The following is a 14177-nucleotide window of genomic DNA, read 5'->3' as shown; positions in this document are numbered from 1 at the left end:
CCATCCTTTCCTCACAGGCCTACTGCTGCCGGCTGCGTGCAGAGCAGCGTCGCCTGGAAAAGGTCAGCAGCGCCCTTGTCGAGGGCATCGACAATCTAGTGACAACCATCGAGGGAAATACTCCCTGGCAGGCAGCCTGGCGATGGGGAAAGGAGACTGACCGGCCAGCACTGAGCGACCTCCTGGCAAAGGCAGCGGCTGCCAACTGCCCCGTGACTGCCGCCTTCCTGCATAGGGCGGGAGGGTGGACAGTCTTTAATGGAGCCTCTGGTGGCACTGCCCTCCACGCTGCCCTGGAGGCTGGCCACAAAGGCATGGCCGAGCTGCTGATCAGGGACCTTGGGGGCTGCCCGTACGTGCCGGACACACATGGTCGCCTTGCGGTGCGCATGATGCCTCACGAGGAGCAACAGAGGCTGGAGCAGGTGAGGCTGCTTGCCTGTGTACTCTTTTGGATGGCGGCATGAACTCACTTCACCAGCTGATCAAAACTTCAGCACCTGTCGCGCTTATTTCGTCTGCTACGCCTCCTTGGTCACACTCCTGTAATAATCCTGACACACGCATACACTATATGGAATTTGTCACCTAACAAAATATTGCAAAATATTGAAATAACATGACCGTTTCCATCAGAGTGCTGGATTTGGTTACGCTAAGTTTACCTTAATATTTAGCTCACTAAGTTCATTGCTGATTCTTTCGTTGCATAGATTATGATTTAAAAAAACATAATTTCACCCAGAAATAAAGTAACTATCTCATAAATAGTAGGCTAGGATGATTTACATTCAACCCGAAATATTTCTATGTAACAAATGTGTGTACAGCAACGAGGGACAGAGAAAAAGATGACTCATTAAGTGGCTGGCTGGCACAGCAGTTTGGTGAATGTCAGACAGACATTGAAAGGGAGGAATTTAAGTCACAAGAAGTCACCATAATAATGGATATGGCGTGCTGAAGGCACAGCTGATGTATTTTCACACCTTCCTCCTTTTTAGTGCTGGCGTGGTTAATTCTTTGGTCAAGAACTGACTCGCTTTATCTAATGAGGCCGCTCCGGCATACCAGCGTTACCGAATCGGCGCTTTTCGTTTTGTTATGATAGAGTCACCAGGTTGGGGATTACCGAAGCCATGAAAACACCAGCTGTGAAAGTGGCTGGAGGTGTCACCAGGCTGGTAAGGCTTTCATTTGGGAATGTTACCAAGCGACTGTGAAATTGGCCCTTTGGTATTTCTGCCTTGTCTAATGAGTCCCTCAATGCCGCAGCAACGGGTCGCTAAGCTCACCCGTGCACTCCTGCAGTGCTCTAGGATGATGTCATCTGGCCCTGGAGATTTAGTCATTTTATGTTTGTCTGTCTGTTTAATGATGCTGTCCTTGCTTATGGCGATATAGACAGATGGGGGAATTGAGTTTTGGTGGCACTGAACAATACTAAGTTTGCTTTGACCCAGTCAGAAAATTCAGAAACGAGAAACCTGCCCCGCATAGATGACGCGTGTGACAACGCTTCAGAAGTGTGTGGAATATTGTACAAGACAACACATTGTTTAACAATAAAGTCACTTATTAGTGTGTGCTGTGCCATATGCTGTCCTCCTCTGCTTTGCTGTGTTCCCATCTGGGCCAGCACATGGCCGTCATTTATCAAAGAGTTATCGTGATAAAAATAGATAAATAAATAAATAAATAAATCAGAGGTATGCTTTCCCTGGGAAAATTGTAGTCCGCAGCTAAAGTTGCTTCATTAATGACATTGTTTAATTTCTCATCGATAGACAAATCACTTTCATTGTTCATGATTTATAAAACTCTCACAAAGCACACAGGAAATGAAGTGCCTCTGCTACTGGATGGTGTTCACCAAAGTAGAAGCATCAACGTGGATTTTATGTAGCCACAGCTTGGAGCATCCTCTTACCAAAACAGCACGCTGTGTTTTGAACCAAACGTTTTCAGTAGTCTACCTTTGCACAACAAACTTCTTATTCATATCATGAATATTATGCAGCTCAATTATGGTATTATATTTTATTACTATTACTTACTATTTGATTCTATTAGTTGACCAATTAAGCTACTTGTTTTTTTTAATCTTGCCTAATAAACAACTCCAATCAGGCAGACAAATGCTAATATACGTATGTAATCCTCGATTTCTATCATCATTTCTAACATATCTATGTGTACGCAGCAATAAAGGGTTATTTACTTGTTCATATATTCACCGCTCTCTTTCTCTTTGCACACAGAAGCTCTTTATGATGGAGCGTGAAAAACTGAAGGATATGGAGCTTCGCTTGAAGGCAGATCACGAGAAGACCGCAGCACGGACAGCGCTGTGTATACAGGAGGATCTCTTTGAGAGCCACAAGAAGGGCGAGGGTAAGAAGGTCTCCTTACCTGATGGCCACGCTGCCCTGCTGCTGGCCTCGCGCAAAGGTCTCCTGCAGCTGACTCATCTTATGCTGCAAGAGGGTCACTTCCCCGTGGACGAGGTGCTGGACCACACCTGCGGCACCACCGCCCTCCACCAGGCGGCCTCGCACGGCCAGGACGGCTGCGTGGCGCTGCTGCTGAGCGCTGGCGCCAACCCACAGCAGCGTGACACGTATGGCCATACACCCCGTCACCTGGCCGCCATGTTTGGCAACAAAAGTACTTTTGAACTCCTGGCACACCAAGTGACGCAGGACCCTCCTTGCCGCGCGGGCACCACGAGCACACAGGTGAGAGAAAATTTTAAAGTATTTCACAAAATGTATTATAAATATAACCGTAATTTATTAGACGCAATCGACCGACGTGACCCGGAAAGCGTCATAAGAAATCTTGTGAGATCCATAGGTCTGCAAGAGCTGCAGGAGGAGGCTCAGTGGGTGGCTGTGGATCTATCAAAGGGCGAGGCCCTTGAGGTAAAGGAGGCGGTGATGGCAGAAATAAGCATCATCATGAATAAGGTGTCAGCCGCTGATGCCACGTACCGCGGCGACCTGAGGCTGGCGGGCAGTTCTCAGGACGGGTCTAAGCTTTACGCCCCTGACGAATTTGATATAAACCTCGTGATTCACAAGGATGACGTAGGAATAACTGTTAGCGAGAGAGGGAAGGAGGAAGCCCCGCTGAAGGGCAGGTTACAGATTTGTGTGAAGACTGACAATCCCCACCTTGAGGGTAATAGATTTATGGCCAGTTTGTACGAGGAGGTGCACCGGTGCCTCGCTGGCCACACCCTGCAGGACAAAAGACTGAGCCTGGTGCCGCCGGGCCTGACCAGCACGCAAGTGGGCGTGGGACTCTCTCTGGCCTGGCAGGGGCGAGAGTATCCACTGTTGCTGGTCGGCGTGGACCTGGTGCCAGTGCTTGAGGTGCCATGGCTGGAGCAAGTTTTCAGACCGTTCCTCACTCCTGAGGACACCACCACCATGCAGCTCAGTAATGCTGCTGATGGAACATGGCGCTGCAGCTTTGCCTTGACAGAGGCTGAGGTGCTGGGGACGTTGACGCCCGCAGAGCGCCAGGTGCAGCTGATGGGAAAAGTACTTCTTTCCCGCCTCAAGCCCGAGCGCTGGATGCCTCGGCACAAAAAGAGCTTTTTCAAATGGTTCGCCACACGGGAGTGGAACATCGCGGTGCCAAGCGGGTTCTGTTTCAAGAACGCCCTCCTGCGGTGGCTGGAGCACAGGCGGTCGAGGGAGGTAGAGCTTGGGGCTGGACAGGAGCACGACCACACCAAGGAGTTGGGGGCTGGACAGGTGCAGGATCACACCAAGGAGTTGGGGGCTGGACAGGTGCAGGATCACACCAAGGAGTTGGGGGCTGGACAGGAGAGGGACCACACCAAGGAGTTGGGGGCTGGACAGGAGAGGGACCACACCAAGGAGTTGGGGGCTGGACAGGAGGGGGACCACACCAAGGAGTTCGGGGCTGGACAGGAGGGGGACCACACCAAGGAGTTGGGGGCTGGACAGGAGGGGGACCACACCAAGGAGTTCGGGGCTGGACAGGAGGGGGACCACACCAAGGAGTTGGGGGCTGGACAGGAGGGGGACCACACCAAGGAGTTGGGGGCTGGACAGGAGGGGGACCACACCAAGGAGTTGGGGGCTGGACAGGAGGGGGACCACACCAAGGAGTTGGGGGCTGGACAGGAGGGGGACCACACCAAGGAGTTGGGGGCTGGACAGGAGGGGGACCATACCAAGGAGTTGGGGGCTGGACAGGAGGGGGACCACACCAAGGAGTTGGGGGCTGGACAGGAGGGGGACCACACCAAGGAGTTGGGGGCTGGACAGGAGGGGGACCACACCAAGGAGTTGGGGGCTGGACAGGAGGGGGACCACACCAAGGAGTTGGGGGCTGGACAGGAGGGGGACCACACCAAGGAGTTGGGGGCTGGACAGGAGGGGGACCACACCAAGGAGTTGGGGGCTGGACAGGAGGGGGACCATACCAAGGAGTCGGAGGGTGAACGGAAGGGGGAGCACGCCAAGTGGTTGGAGCCGGGGCAGGAGGGGGACCCCGCCAGATGGCTGGTGGAGGTGTTCAGATTGATGTGTGCGAACCCAGAAGAGACACGAGAGAACCTGACAACTCAAAACAGCTCCGCCTACTTTGGAGGAGACTGTGAGGGGCGGAAGCCTGGGGACGGGGCGCCCATCATCGTGCAGTGCCTGGAGGAGGGTTTGGAAAGGTTGTGCTCTGGCTCGGCCTCTGCCAAGACAACCAGGCGGCGGCGACGAAAGTATTAGATGCAAAAGATGCAGACCATTGTAATCATTAGCTGTGAGCTGCGCCACACCTCGCAAGACCTCCTACCCCCCCCCCACACACACACACACACACACACAGGAACGCCTGTGCTTGGTGCTTGATTTTCAGATTCAGTAGTTTATATAGCCAATTAGTTGTGGACTCGATATAAAGAAAAATATATATTTTCATTTCGCGAGCCTAGTGAGAGAAGATAGTCTGTTAATAGGCTCTCTCATCTGTGTGCACTTGTTGGCCCCTGTAATACCGCAGGTTGAGTAATGTGATGGTGCAAGCTGAGGTAATGCCACCTTTGGCCAGTAAGTACAGCAGGGCAAGATAATAGTCAACTTGCATGTTGTATGGTGAAACAGGCTCTACATGGATTCATGGATGATAGGCCTAGAAGTGTTTGATATTCATTTGCAAACGGCAGTGCCATTAGGACATGAAATATTTAGTACAGGTTTATTAAGACAATGTCTGGTCTGGGTGTAAATAAAGCACTTCGGCTTGACAAGATGATGACAAATAAGTTATCAAATCAAGATGGAAAGTCACATTTGTAGCACCAAGTACCAAATGCAGATGGTAATTGGTTAAAACAAACTGTTAAGTTAAGGACTTGTGCTATTGATAGGCAGAGATTGTCTGAACAAACTTATAACAGGCCAGCATGTCTTAATTATAGGATGGTGACAATGCAAGGAAAATTACACAAGTATTTATCTGTTCTCCTTAAACAACAACACTCACGTGCCGTAAGTGTGTTCAAGTGTGCAAATCATCAGCTGCCATTGTAAGTGGTAGTGAAGGAATGCAAGTGTACAAAAGTGGATCTGTTCTTTAGGTGATCTTAATGGTGCAGGAGATCAAACTCACTCTTCATTCAAATTGACTTTTTTTTTTTTTTTTTTTTTAACAAATAGCTGAAAAAAATACGTCAAGAAATATTGCTTCACTAATGTAAATGCAACAAAAATAGGGGAATTCCTTGGAGCGAGAAACGTGACTGTCTTATTAAGTAGTGTTAAGTTCATCCAAGAAATAACTTGTTATTTTAAAGAAAACTTATAAGAAGTAATTGTTAGCAGATAAGTGACGTCTGTATTTGGTGTGTACAGTATAACAATTTGTACTCTCATACCCCGCCTGGGGTCGCTTTCAAACCTTTCAAGCACACTTCTCATATTTGCAAACTTATATATCTAAATTAACCATTGCCTTGTATTTTTTTCATGAGCACAAAACTATTCCTCTCTGTATTATGGAAAGTGATGTGTCAGTAAATCAAACACAAAAACTAATGTCTTTATTTCAAGCCTTATGAATCATTTTATTACAAATATATATATATATATATATATATATATATATATATATATATATATATATATATATATATATATATATATATATATATATATATATATATATATATATATATATATATATATATATATATATAAAGAGAAAGAGAGAGAGAGAGAAAGAGAGAGAGAGAGAGAGAGAGAGAGAGAGAGAGAGAGAGAGAGAGAGAGAGAGAGAGAGAGAGAGAGAGAGAGAGGGCAATCTCACAGTACAGTGTCATGTTGAATCCAGTGTGTACCAATGAGTTCTCCGTCATTAAATGAGGCACCCTCGTCCCCGTGTGTTTTATTGGCACACATATCAACATGTCAACGACTTGCCACAACCTCCAAGCTGCCAGAATCACCACTTCACTCTGGTTCTCCACGCTGCCAACACTCCAAGCAGCTTCATGGACTGGGCAAGTTACAAGCATCATCACTCCGTCAACTCCACAACAACACAGGTGACTAGTCAGCACAGAACCACTGGTGGGTGGGTCGCCATCACTGGTCACACACACTGCCAGCAAAACACTCTTAGAATAAGTGGTGGCAAACATCTTTCATACAAGTGGTCACACAAACACAACCGATGCAGTAATATCATCATTGTCTTATTTCTGTTATGGTCATTATAAGTATTACCATTAATACTATTACCATTATTGATTTTATTATTATTATCAATATTATTATTATTATTATTATTATTATTATTACATTTATTATTATTACCATTGCATCATCGTCATCATCATCATCATCATTGTTGTCATAGGTTGCGGAAAACAGGCGGGAGAAGAAGGCTGCAGACAGGTTAGGCTTCCAAAGCAAAGCGAAGCAAAACAACAACAACGAAACAGCAAAATAATAAAAAGAAATAGAAATAATGATAGAATATAAGAAAAAGAGCCTGAAGTATAGCGAGGAAGTGGAACAAGTCAGGAGGGAAGAGAAGTGGAGGGTCGAGGCACAGCTGACGAGGTGGAGGGAGGCGTCACGGCGCTCCTGAGGCACAGCAAAGGAAAGTGTACATAGAGGGAGTGTGGGGTGGGGGGGGGCAGGGAAAGGCTGGGAGGGTACCATGCTATGTTAATGTATGCTGGTAAACGAGAGTACTGTAACTGTTGTTGTTGTTGTTGTTGTTGTTGTTGTTGTTGTTGCTGTTGTTGGTGTGAGGGTCATTATTATTGTCATTATTACCAGTGTTATTATTGTGGTTGTTGTGGTTGTGGTGGTAGGTCTTAATGAAGTGCATTGTAATGTTCCAGCCTCTCCATTACCTGCTCATGAACAACCATCTCCATTGTCTTTTCTTTCATCCAAGTATTTCCTGACAAATGCAATATTTCCGAGATGGCACTTCCTGCTGCCCTCAACACCTGCTTTATCTCATCTTTCAGTGATAAATTGCACTCTATTATCACACCGAAAGGCGGGTTCACACTTGCCAATTCGCTGCTGAATTGCCAGCCGCGCCAACAACACCGACAGGTTGGGCTTGTCCAGCCGCGCGCTGCTCTGTTTACCTCAGGTCCTCGGGGAGAGTTGTGCATGGTGTGGCGTCCTGAGGCACAAAAGTTGATGTTGGAGCTAATGATGAACCAACAACGTCATCACTGGGACCCAAGACTCTCTCTCTCTCTCTCTCTCTCTCTCTCTCTCTCTCTCTCTCTCTCTCTCTCTCTCTCTCTAAAAGAGTAGTATCGCTGCAGAAGGGGCCAAGTTGTCAGTAATTACCGATCGGTGTTCCTTAGCTGTTGTTAGATAACGCAGCGTCAGTGTGAGGCGTTCACCAGGAGTCACTGCATCCCTCACGTGGGCATCCTCCTTCTTGATAGGCGAGTCACAAGCCGCAGGAGACCACGGTACTGCTCCTTGTTGAGGCCTATCCACTGCCTCATGGTGTCTGGGTCTTGCACGCTCGGCTCAGGCAAAAGAGCGTGGCAGACGCGCCTTCCTTCTCTTCTATTCAGCCAGGGACGTGTGTACAGGCGCCTCCTTTTCCGTTATATCTTCCACTACGCCAAAAGAAATACAATTATCACCGACATTGTTGCTGGAGGAAGAGATCTTGCTGAGTTGGCAAGTTTTTGCCTGCCTTCTCTACTGCCGTGGCTGGCAGTAATCTTTCGGCTGAACACATCCAGCCTCTTGAGGTCGTCATTCTTCACAACAATCAAACATTCGCTTTTACCTTCTTTCGCCTTCACCTGATTAGAATTTGTTTCTTTTGCACACACCTTCCTTACTTCTGCTCACCTTGGTCTCTGTATTTCTCACGTCAATCATCGACCAAGAAAACTGAGAGTATCATGTCCTGGTTCAATACTTTCTTCCTTCTCTCACCACGTTATCCAGTATTCTCAGTCATTCACCACTGTTCTGTCCACCTCCACAATGCAAGAGTTAACCAGTATTCTTAGTCATTCACCACTGTTCTGTCCACCTCCACAATGCAAGAGTTAACCAGTATTCTCAGTCATTCACCACTGTTCTGTCCACCTCCACAATGCAAGAGTTAACCAGTATTCTCAGTCATTCACCACTGTTCTGTCCACCTCCACAATGCAAGAGTTAACCAGTATTCTCAGTCATTCACCACTGTTCTGTCCACATCCCCAATGCAACGCTTAACCAGTATTCTCAGTCATTCACCACTGTTCTGTCCACCTCCCCAATGCAAGAGTTAACCAATATTCTTAGTCATTCACCACTGTTCTGTCCATCCCCCCCAATGCAAGAGTTAACCAATATTCTCAGTCATTCACCACTATTCTGTCCACCTCCACAATGCAAGAGTTAACCAGTATTCTCAGTCATTCACCACTGTTCTGTCTACCTCCACAATGCAAGAGTTAACCAGTATTCTCAGTCATTCACCACTGTTCTGTCCACCTCCACAATGCAAGAGTTAACCAGTATTTTCAGTCATTCACCACTGTTCTGTCCACCTCCACAATGCAAGAGTTAACCAGTATTCTCAGTCATTCACCACTGTTCTGTCCACATCCCCAATGCAACGCTTAACCAGTATTCTCAGTCATTCACCACTGTTCTGTCCACCTCCCCAATGCAAGAGTTAACCAATATTCTTAGTCATTCACCACTGTTCTGTCCATCCCCCTCAATGCAAGAGTTAACCAATATTCTCAGTCATTCACCACTATTCTGTCCACCTCCCCAATGCAAGAGTTAACCAGTATTCTCAGTCATTCTTCCCTTTCTCTGGTAAACTCTGGAACTCCCAACCTGCTTCTGTATTTCCTCCTTCCTGTGACTTGAACTCTTTCAGGAGGGAGGCTTCAACACACTTATCCTTCAATTTTTGACTACCGCTTCTGTCTCTATTCGGGGACCGGCACTTCAGTGGGCATTTTTTGTTGATTTATTGTTTTTATTTAATATTGTTGCCCTTGGCCGGTGCACAGATGAAGGAAGCTCCACCCGTGGCCTGTCACCTCCAGCCTTGCTCCACGAGGCGCCGCGCCACCCGCCGCCTACCTCACCAACTCTTGACAGCTGCTGCAAGTGCTGATGAAGCGTTGCCTCACCAACACGGAAAGCAGTGAACAGGTTACTTTTCCAAGGTGTGTCATTAATGAAGTCCATGCATCAGTGTATGTAGGTGGAAAGCTGACAGGTGACAGCATGGCCCACTAACAGACACAGACTGTGGAGTTCCACCTACTCTCAAAAGGCTGTGTTAGCTGAAGCTACAGGTTTTCAAGGGATCTTTTACGACTTCAGTGACAGGTTAACAACATTTCTACATTGTCAACAGGAGAAACGCCCTTGAGAACCCGCCGAGTCACCTCTCTGGCCTTGGAAAACAGTGGTGTTGAGAGGACAAAGTGTTCAACAAAGAGGCAGCGCCACACGTGTAGCGGGCTTGGTGATTCAGTTCACTCAGCACTTCCTCACACGCCTCCACACACCGGATACACAGCCGAGCCTTACACTACAAGCCAATGTACCTGCACGCCGGAATAACACAACGAAATTATATGCACGAATGCTTTGCACATTTCCGCAGAACACTTAGCATGCATATTCTGTTGACAATGTTCATCTTTGTTACAGCTGCCGTCACATTGACCACAGCCTTTTTGCTTGTTTTTGTACAACAATCGCGGTTTTTTACCTATTAATGATTCATTTACTTATTTCCTCCTCTCACAAGTACATTAGCAGTAATTACGGCCGTGATGGAGCTCTACAGTTCATCATTGCTCTGTCCAACTTGACTCTTCCTCTTTCAGTTCATTCTTTCAAGACAGAAGCTTAAAGTTGTTCCCTAAACCAGATACTGCAACCACATACTGCAAACACATACTGCAAACACATACTGCAAACACATACTGCAACCACATCCTGCAACCACATCCTGCAAACACATACTGCAAACACATACTGCAAACACATACTGCAAATGCGTACTGCAAATGCGTACTACAAGGAGGAGGCAGTAGACACCTGCCGAAACGATAATTACTCCCAGTGAGGTCTAATGCACTGTTCAGGGTGTGCTGTGAACTTATCACTAAGCCCAGCTGTGACCTCACTGAACGTTTCCCTTTGTGTCTCACAACACAAGGGGGCAGTCACAGCCTGCCCTCTAAAGACAACTCTCTTCCTCCACACAAAACTACAAGCATCTAATAACACACACACCCTTCACTCAAAAATTTTAAAATCATGGCGACTCCTACACCAGTCTCGGAGTCCCCATCTGGGGAGGGGACCATAAATATCCCCAGGTCGGACTGCCTTTCCGTCGACGACCCTAAGTGTCTTAAGAACATAAGAACATAAGAAATAAGGGAAGCTGCAAGAAGCGACCAGGCTTACACGTGGCAGTCCCTGTATGAAACACACCTACCTACTTCCATCTGCTATCCCCATCCATAAACTTGTCTAATCTTCTCTTAAAGCTCTCTAGTGTCCTAGCACTAACTACATGATTACTGAGTCCGTTCCACTCATCTACCACTCTATTCGAGAACCAATTTTTTCCTATCTCCTTCCTAAACCTAAATTTTTCAAGCTTGAACCCGTTATTTCTTGTTCTACCCTGGTTGCTGATCCTAAGAATTTTGCTTACATCTCCCTTGTTATAACCCTTATACCACTTAAACACTTCTATCAGGTCCCCTCTTAACCTACGTCTCTCTAGAGAATGTAAATTTAACCGCTTCAACCTCGCTTCGTAAGGAATACTCCTCATCCCCTGTATCCTTTTAGTCATTCTCCTCTGTACTGATTCTAATAGACCTATATCTTACCTGTAATGTGGGGACCAGAACTGCACAGCGTAGTCTAGATGAGGTCTGACCAGCGCCAAGTATAACTTTAATATTACTTCCGGCCTTCTACTTTTAACACTCCTAAAAATGAATCCTAGAACCCTATTTGCCTTGTTTCTGGCTTCTATGCATTGTTTCCCTAGACGGAGTTCAGAGCTAACTATAACTCCTAAATCTTTCTCGTACCCTGTACCTACCAGAGTTTGGTTGTTTAATGTGTACCTATTGTGTGGGTTTCCTCTACCTACGCTAAGCACTTTGCATTTATTGATATTAAATTGCATTTGCCATCTATCCGTCCATTCATTCATTCTATCTAAGTCTGTCTGCAAGGCGATGGCATCCGCTTCTGACCTAATTAATCTACCTATCTTTGTGTCATCCGCAAATTTACTAACATCACTACTAATTCCACTATCCAAGTCATTGATATATATTAGAAATAATAATGGCCCTAATACTGATCCCTGTGGCACCCCACTCTTGACACCCCCCTCAACTTTTTCTTCATTAACTTCTGCAACATTCGCGGTCTAAGATCTAATTTTCAATCTGTAGAACACCACCTCTCCTCTTCTAAACCTCATCTTCTTTTCCTCACTGAAACTCAGGTGTCTGAGGCAACTGACTGTAGCCACTTTTCTGTTCCCTCCTACTTTCTCTATCCTCATTTTCGATCCAAAGCTGGATGCTGCGTTTATGTGCGCAATGACTTAACCTGCTTTCGTGCCCACGCTCTTGAATCTTCCGAGTTTTCCACCATCTGGCTACGACTACAGAGTCATTCTCATACTAAATTTATCTGTGCTGTATACCTCTCTCCTAACTCCTCTGACTATAAGAAATTCTTTGACTACTTAAATTCCAAAGTGGAGCACATTCTGACCCTCTTCCCTTTTGCAGAGATCTCCATTCTTGGAGACTTCAATGTTCACCACCAGCTTTGGCTTTCCTCTCCCTTCACTGACCATCCTGGTGAACTAGCCTACAACTTTGCTATCCTCCATGACCTAGAGCAATTGGTGCAACACCCTACTCGTATTCCTGACCGTCTTGGAGATACGCCCAACATTCTTGACCTTTTCCTGACCTCTAATCCTTCTGCTTACGCTGTCACCCTTTCTTCTCCGTTGAGCTCCTCCGATCACAATCTCATATCTTTATCTTGTCCTATCACTCCAATCCCTCCTCAGGATCCCCCTAAGCGAAGGTGCCTCTGGCGTTTTGCCTCTGCTAGTTGGGGGGACCTGAGGAGGTATTTTGCTGATTTTCCTTGGAATGACTACTGCTTCCGTGTCAGAGAGCCGTCTTTGTGTGCTGAGCGCATAACAGAGGTGATAGTGTCTGGCATGGAGGCGTACATTCCTCACTCTTTTTCTCGTCCTAAACCTTCTAAACCTTGGTTTAACACAGCTTGTTCTCGTGCTATACATGATAGAGAGGTGGCCCACAAAAGGTACTTAAGCCTTCCATCACAAGAATCTCATGCACTTTATATTTCTGCCCGGAACCATGCCAAGTCTGTTCTCCAACTAGCCAAAAACTCCTTCATTAACAGAAAATGTCAAAACCTTTCAAGATCTAACTCTCCTCGTGATTTCTGGCATCTAGCCAAAAATATCTCCAATAACTTTGCTTCTTCTTCTTTCCCTCCTCTACTTCAACCAGATGGCACCACTGCTATCACATCTATTTCTAAAGCTGAACTCTTTGCTCATACCTTTGCTAAAAACCCTACCTTGGACGATTCTGGGCTTGTTCCTCCCTCTCCTCCACCCTCTGACTACTTCATGCCACCTATTAAAATTCTTCGTAATGATGTTTTCCATGCCCTCGCTGGCCTAAATCCTCGGAAGGCTTATGGACCTGATGGGGTCCCTCCTATTGTTCTCCGAAACTGTGCCTCCGTGCTTGCACCTTGCCTAGTCAAACTCTTTCAGCTCTGTCTGTCAACATCTACCTTTCCTTCTTGCTGGAAGTTTGCCTACATTCAACCTGTTCCTAAAAAGGGTGACCGTTCTAATCCCTCAAACTACCGTCCTATTGCTTTAATTTCCTGCTTATCTAAAGTTTTTGAATCTATCCTCAACAGGAAGATTCTTACACATCTATCACTTCACAACCTTCTATCTGATCGCCAGTATGGGTTCCGTTAAGGCCGCTCTACTGGTGGTCTTCTGGCTTTCCTTACTGAGTCTTGGTCATCCTCTTTTAGAGACTTTGGTGAAACTTTTGCTGTTGCCTTGGACATATCAAAAGCCTTTGATAGAGTCTGGCACAAAGCTTTGATTTCCAAACTACCCTCCTACGGCTTCTATCCTTCTCTCTGTAACTTCATCTCAAGTTTCCTTTCTGACCGTTCTATTGCTGCTGTGGTAGACGGTCACTGTTCTTCTCCTAAATCTATTAACAGTGGTGTTCCTCAGGGTTCTGTCCTGTCACCCGCTCTCTTCTTATTATTCATTAATGATCTTCTAAACCAAACTTCTCGTCCTATCCACTCCTACGCTGATGATACCACCCTGCACTTTTCCACGTCTTTTCATAGACGTCCAACCCTTCAGGAGGTAAACATATCACGCAGGGAAGCCACAGAACGCCTGACTTCTGATCTTTCTAAAATTTCTGATTGGGGCAGAGCAAACTTGATATTGTTCAATGCCTCAAAAACTCAATTCTTCCATCTATCAACTCGACACAACCTTCCAGATAACTATCCCCTCTTCTTCAATGACACTCAACTGTCCCCCTCTTCTAC

This window comes from Scylla paramamosain, unplaced genomic scaffold (assembly GCF_035594125.1).
Source record: "Scylla paramamosain isolate STU-SP2022 unplaced genomic scaffold, ASM3559412v1 Contig10, whole genome shotgun sequence".
NCBI lineage: Eukaryota > Metazoa > Arthropoda > Malacostraca > Decapoda > Portunidae > Scylla > Scylla paramamosain.
The sequence above is the reverse complement of the archived record's forward strand: the minus strand, read 5'-3'. Positions refer to the sequence as shown.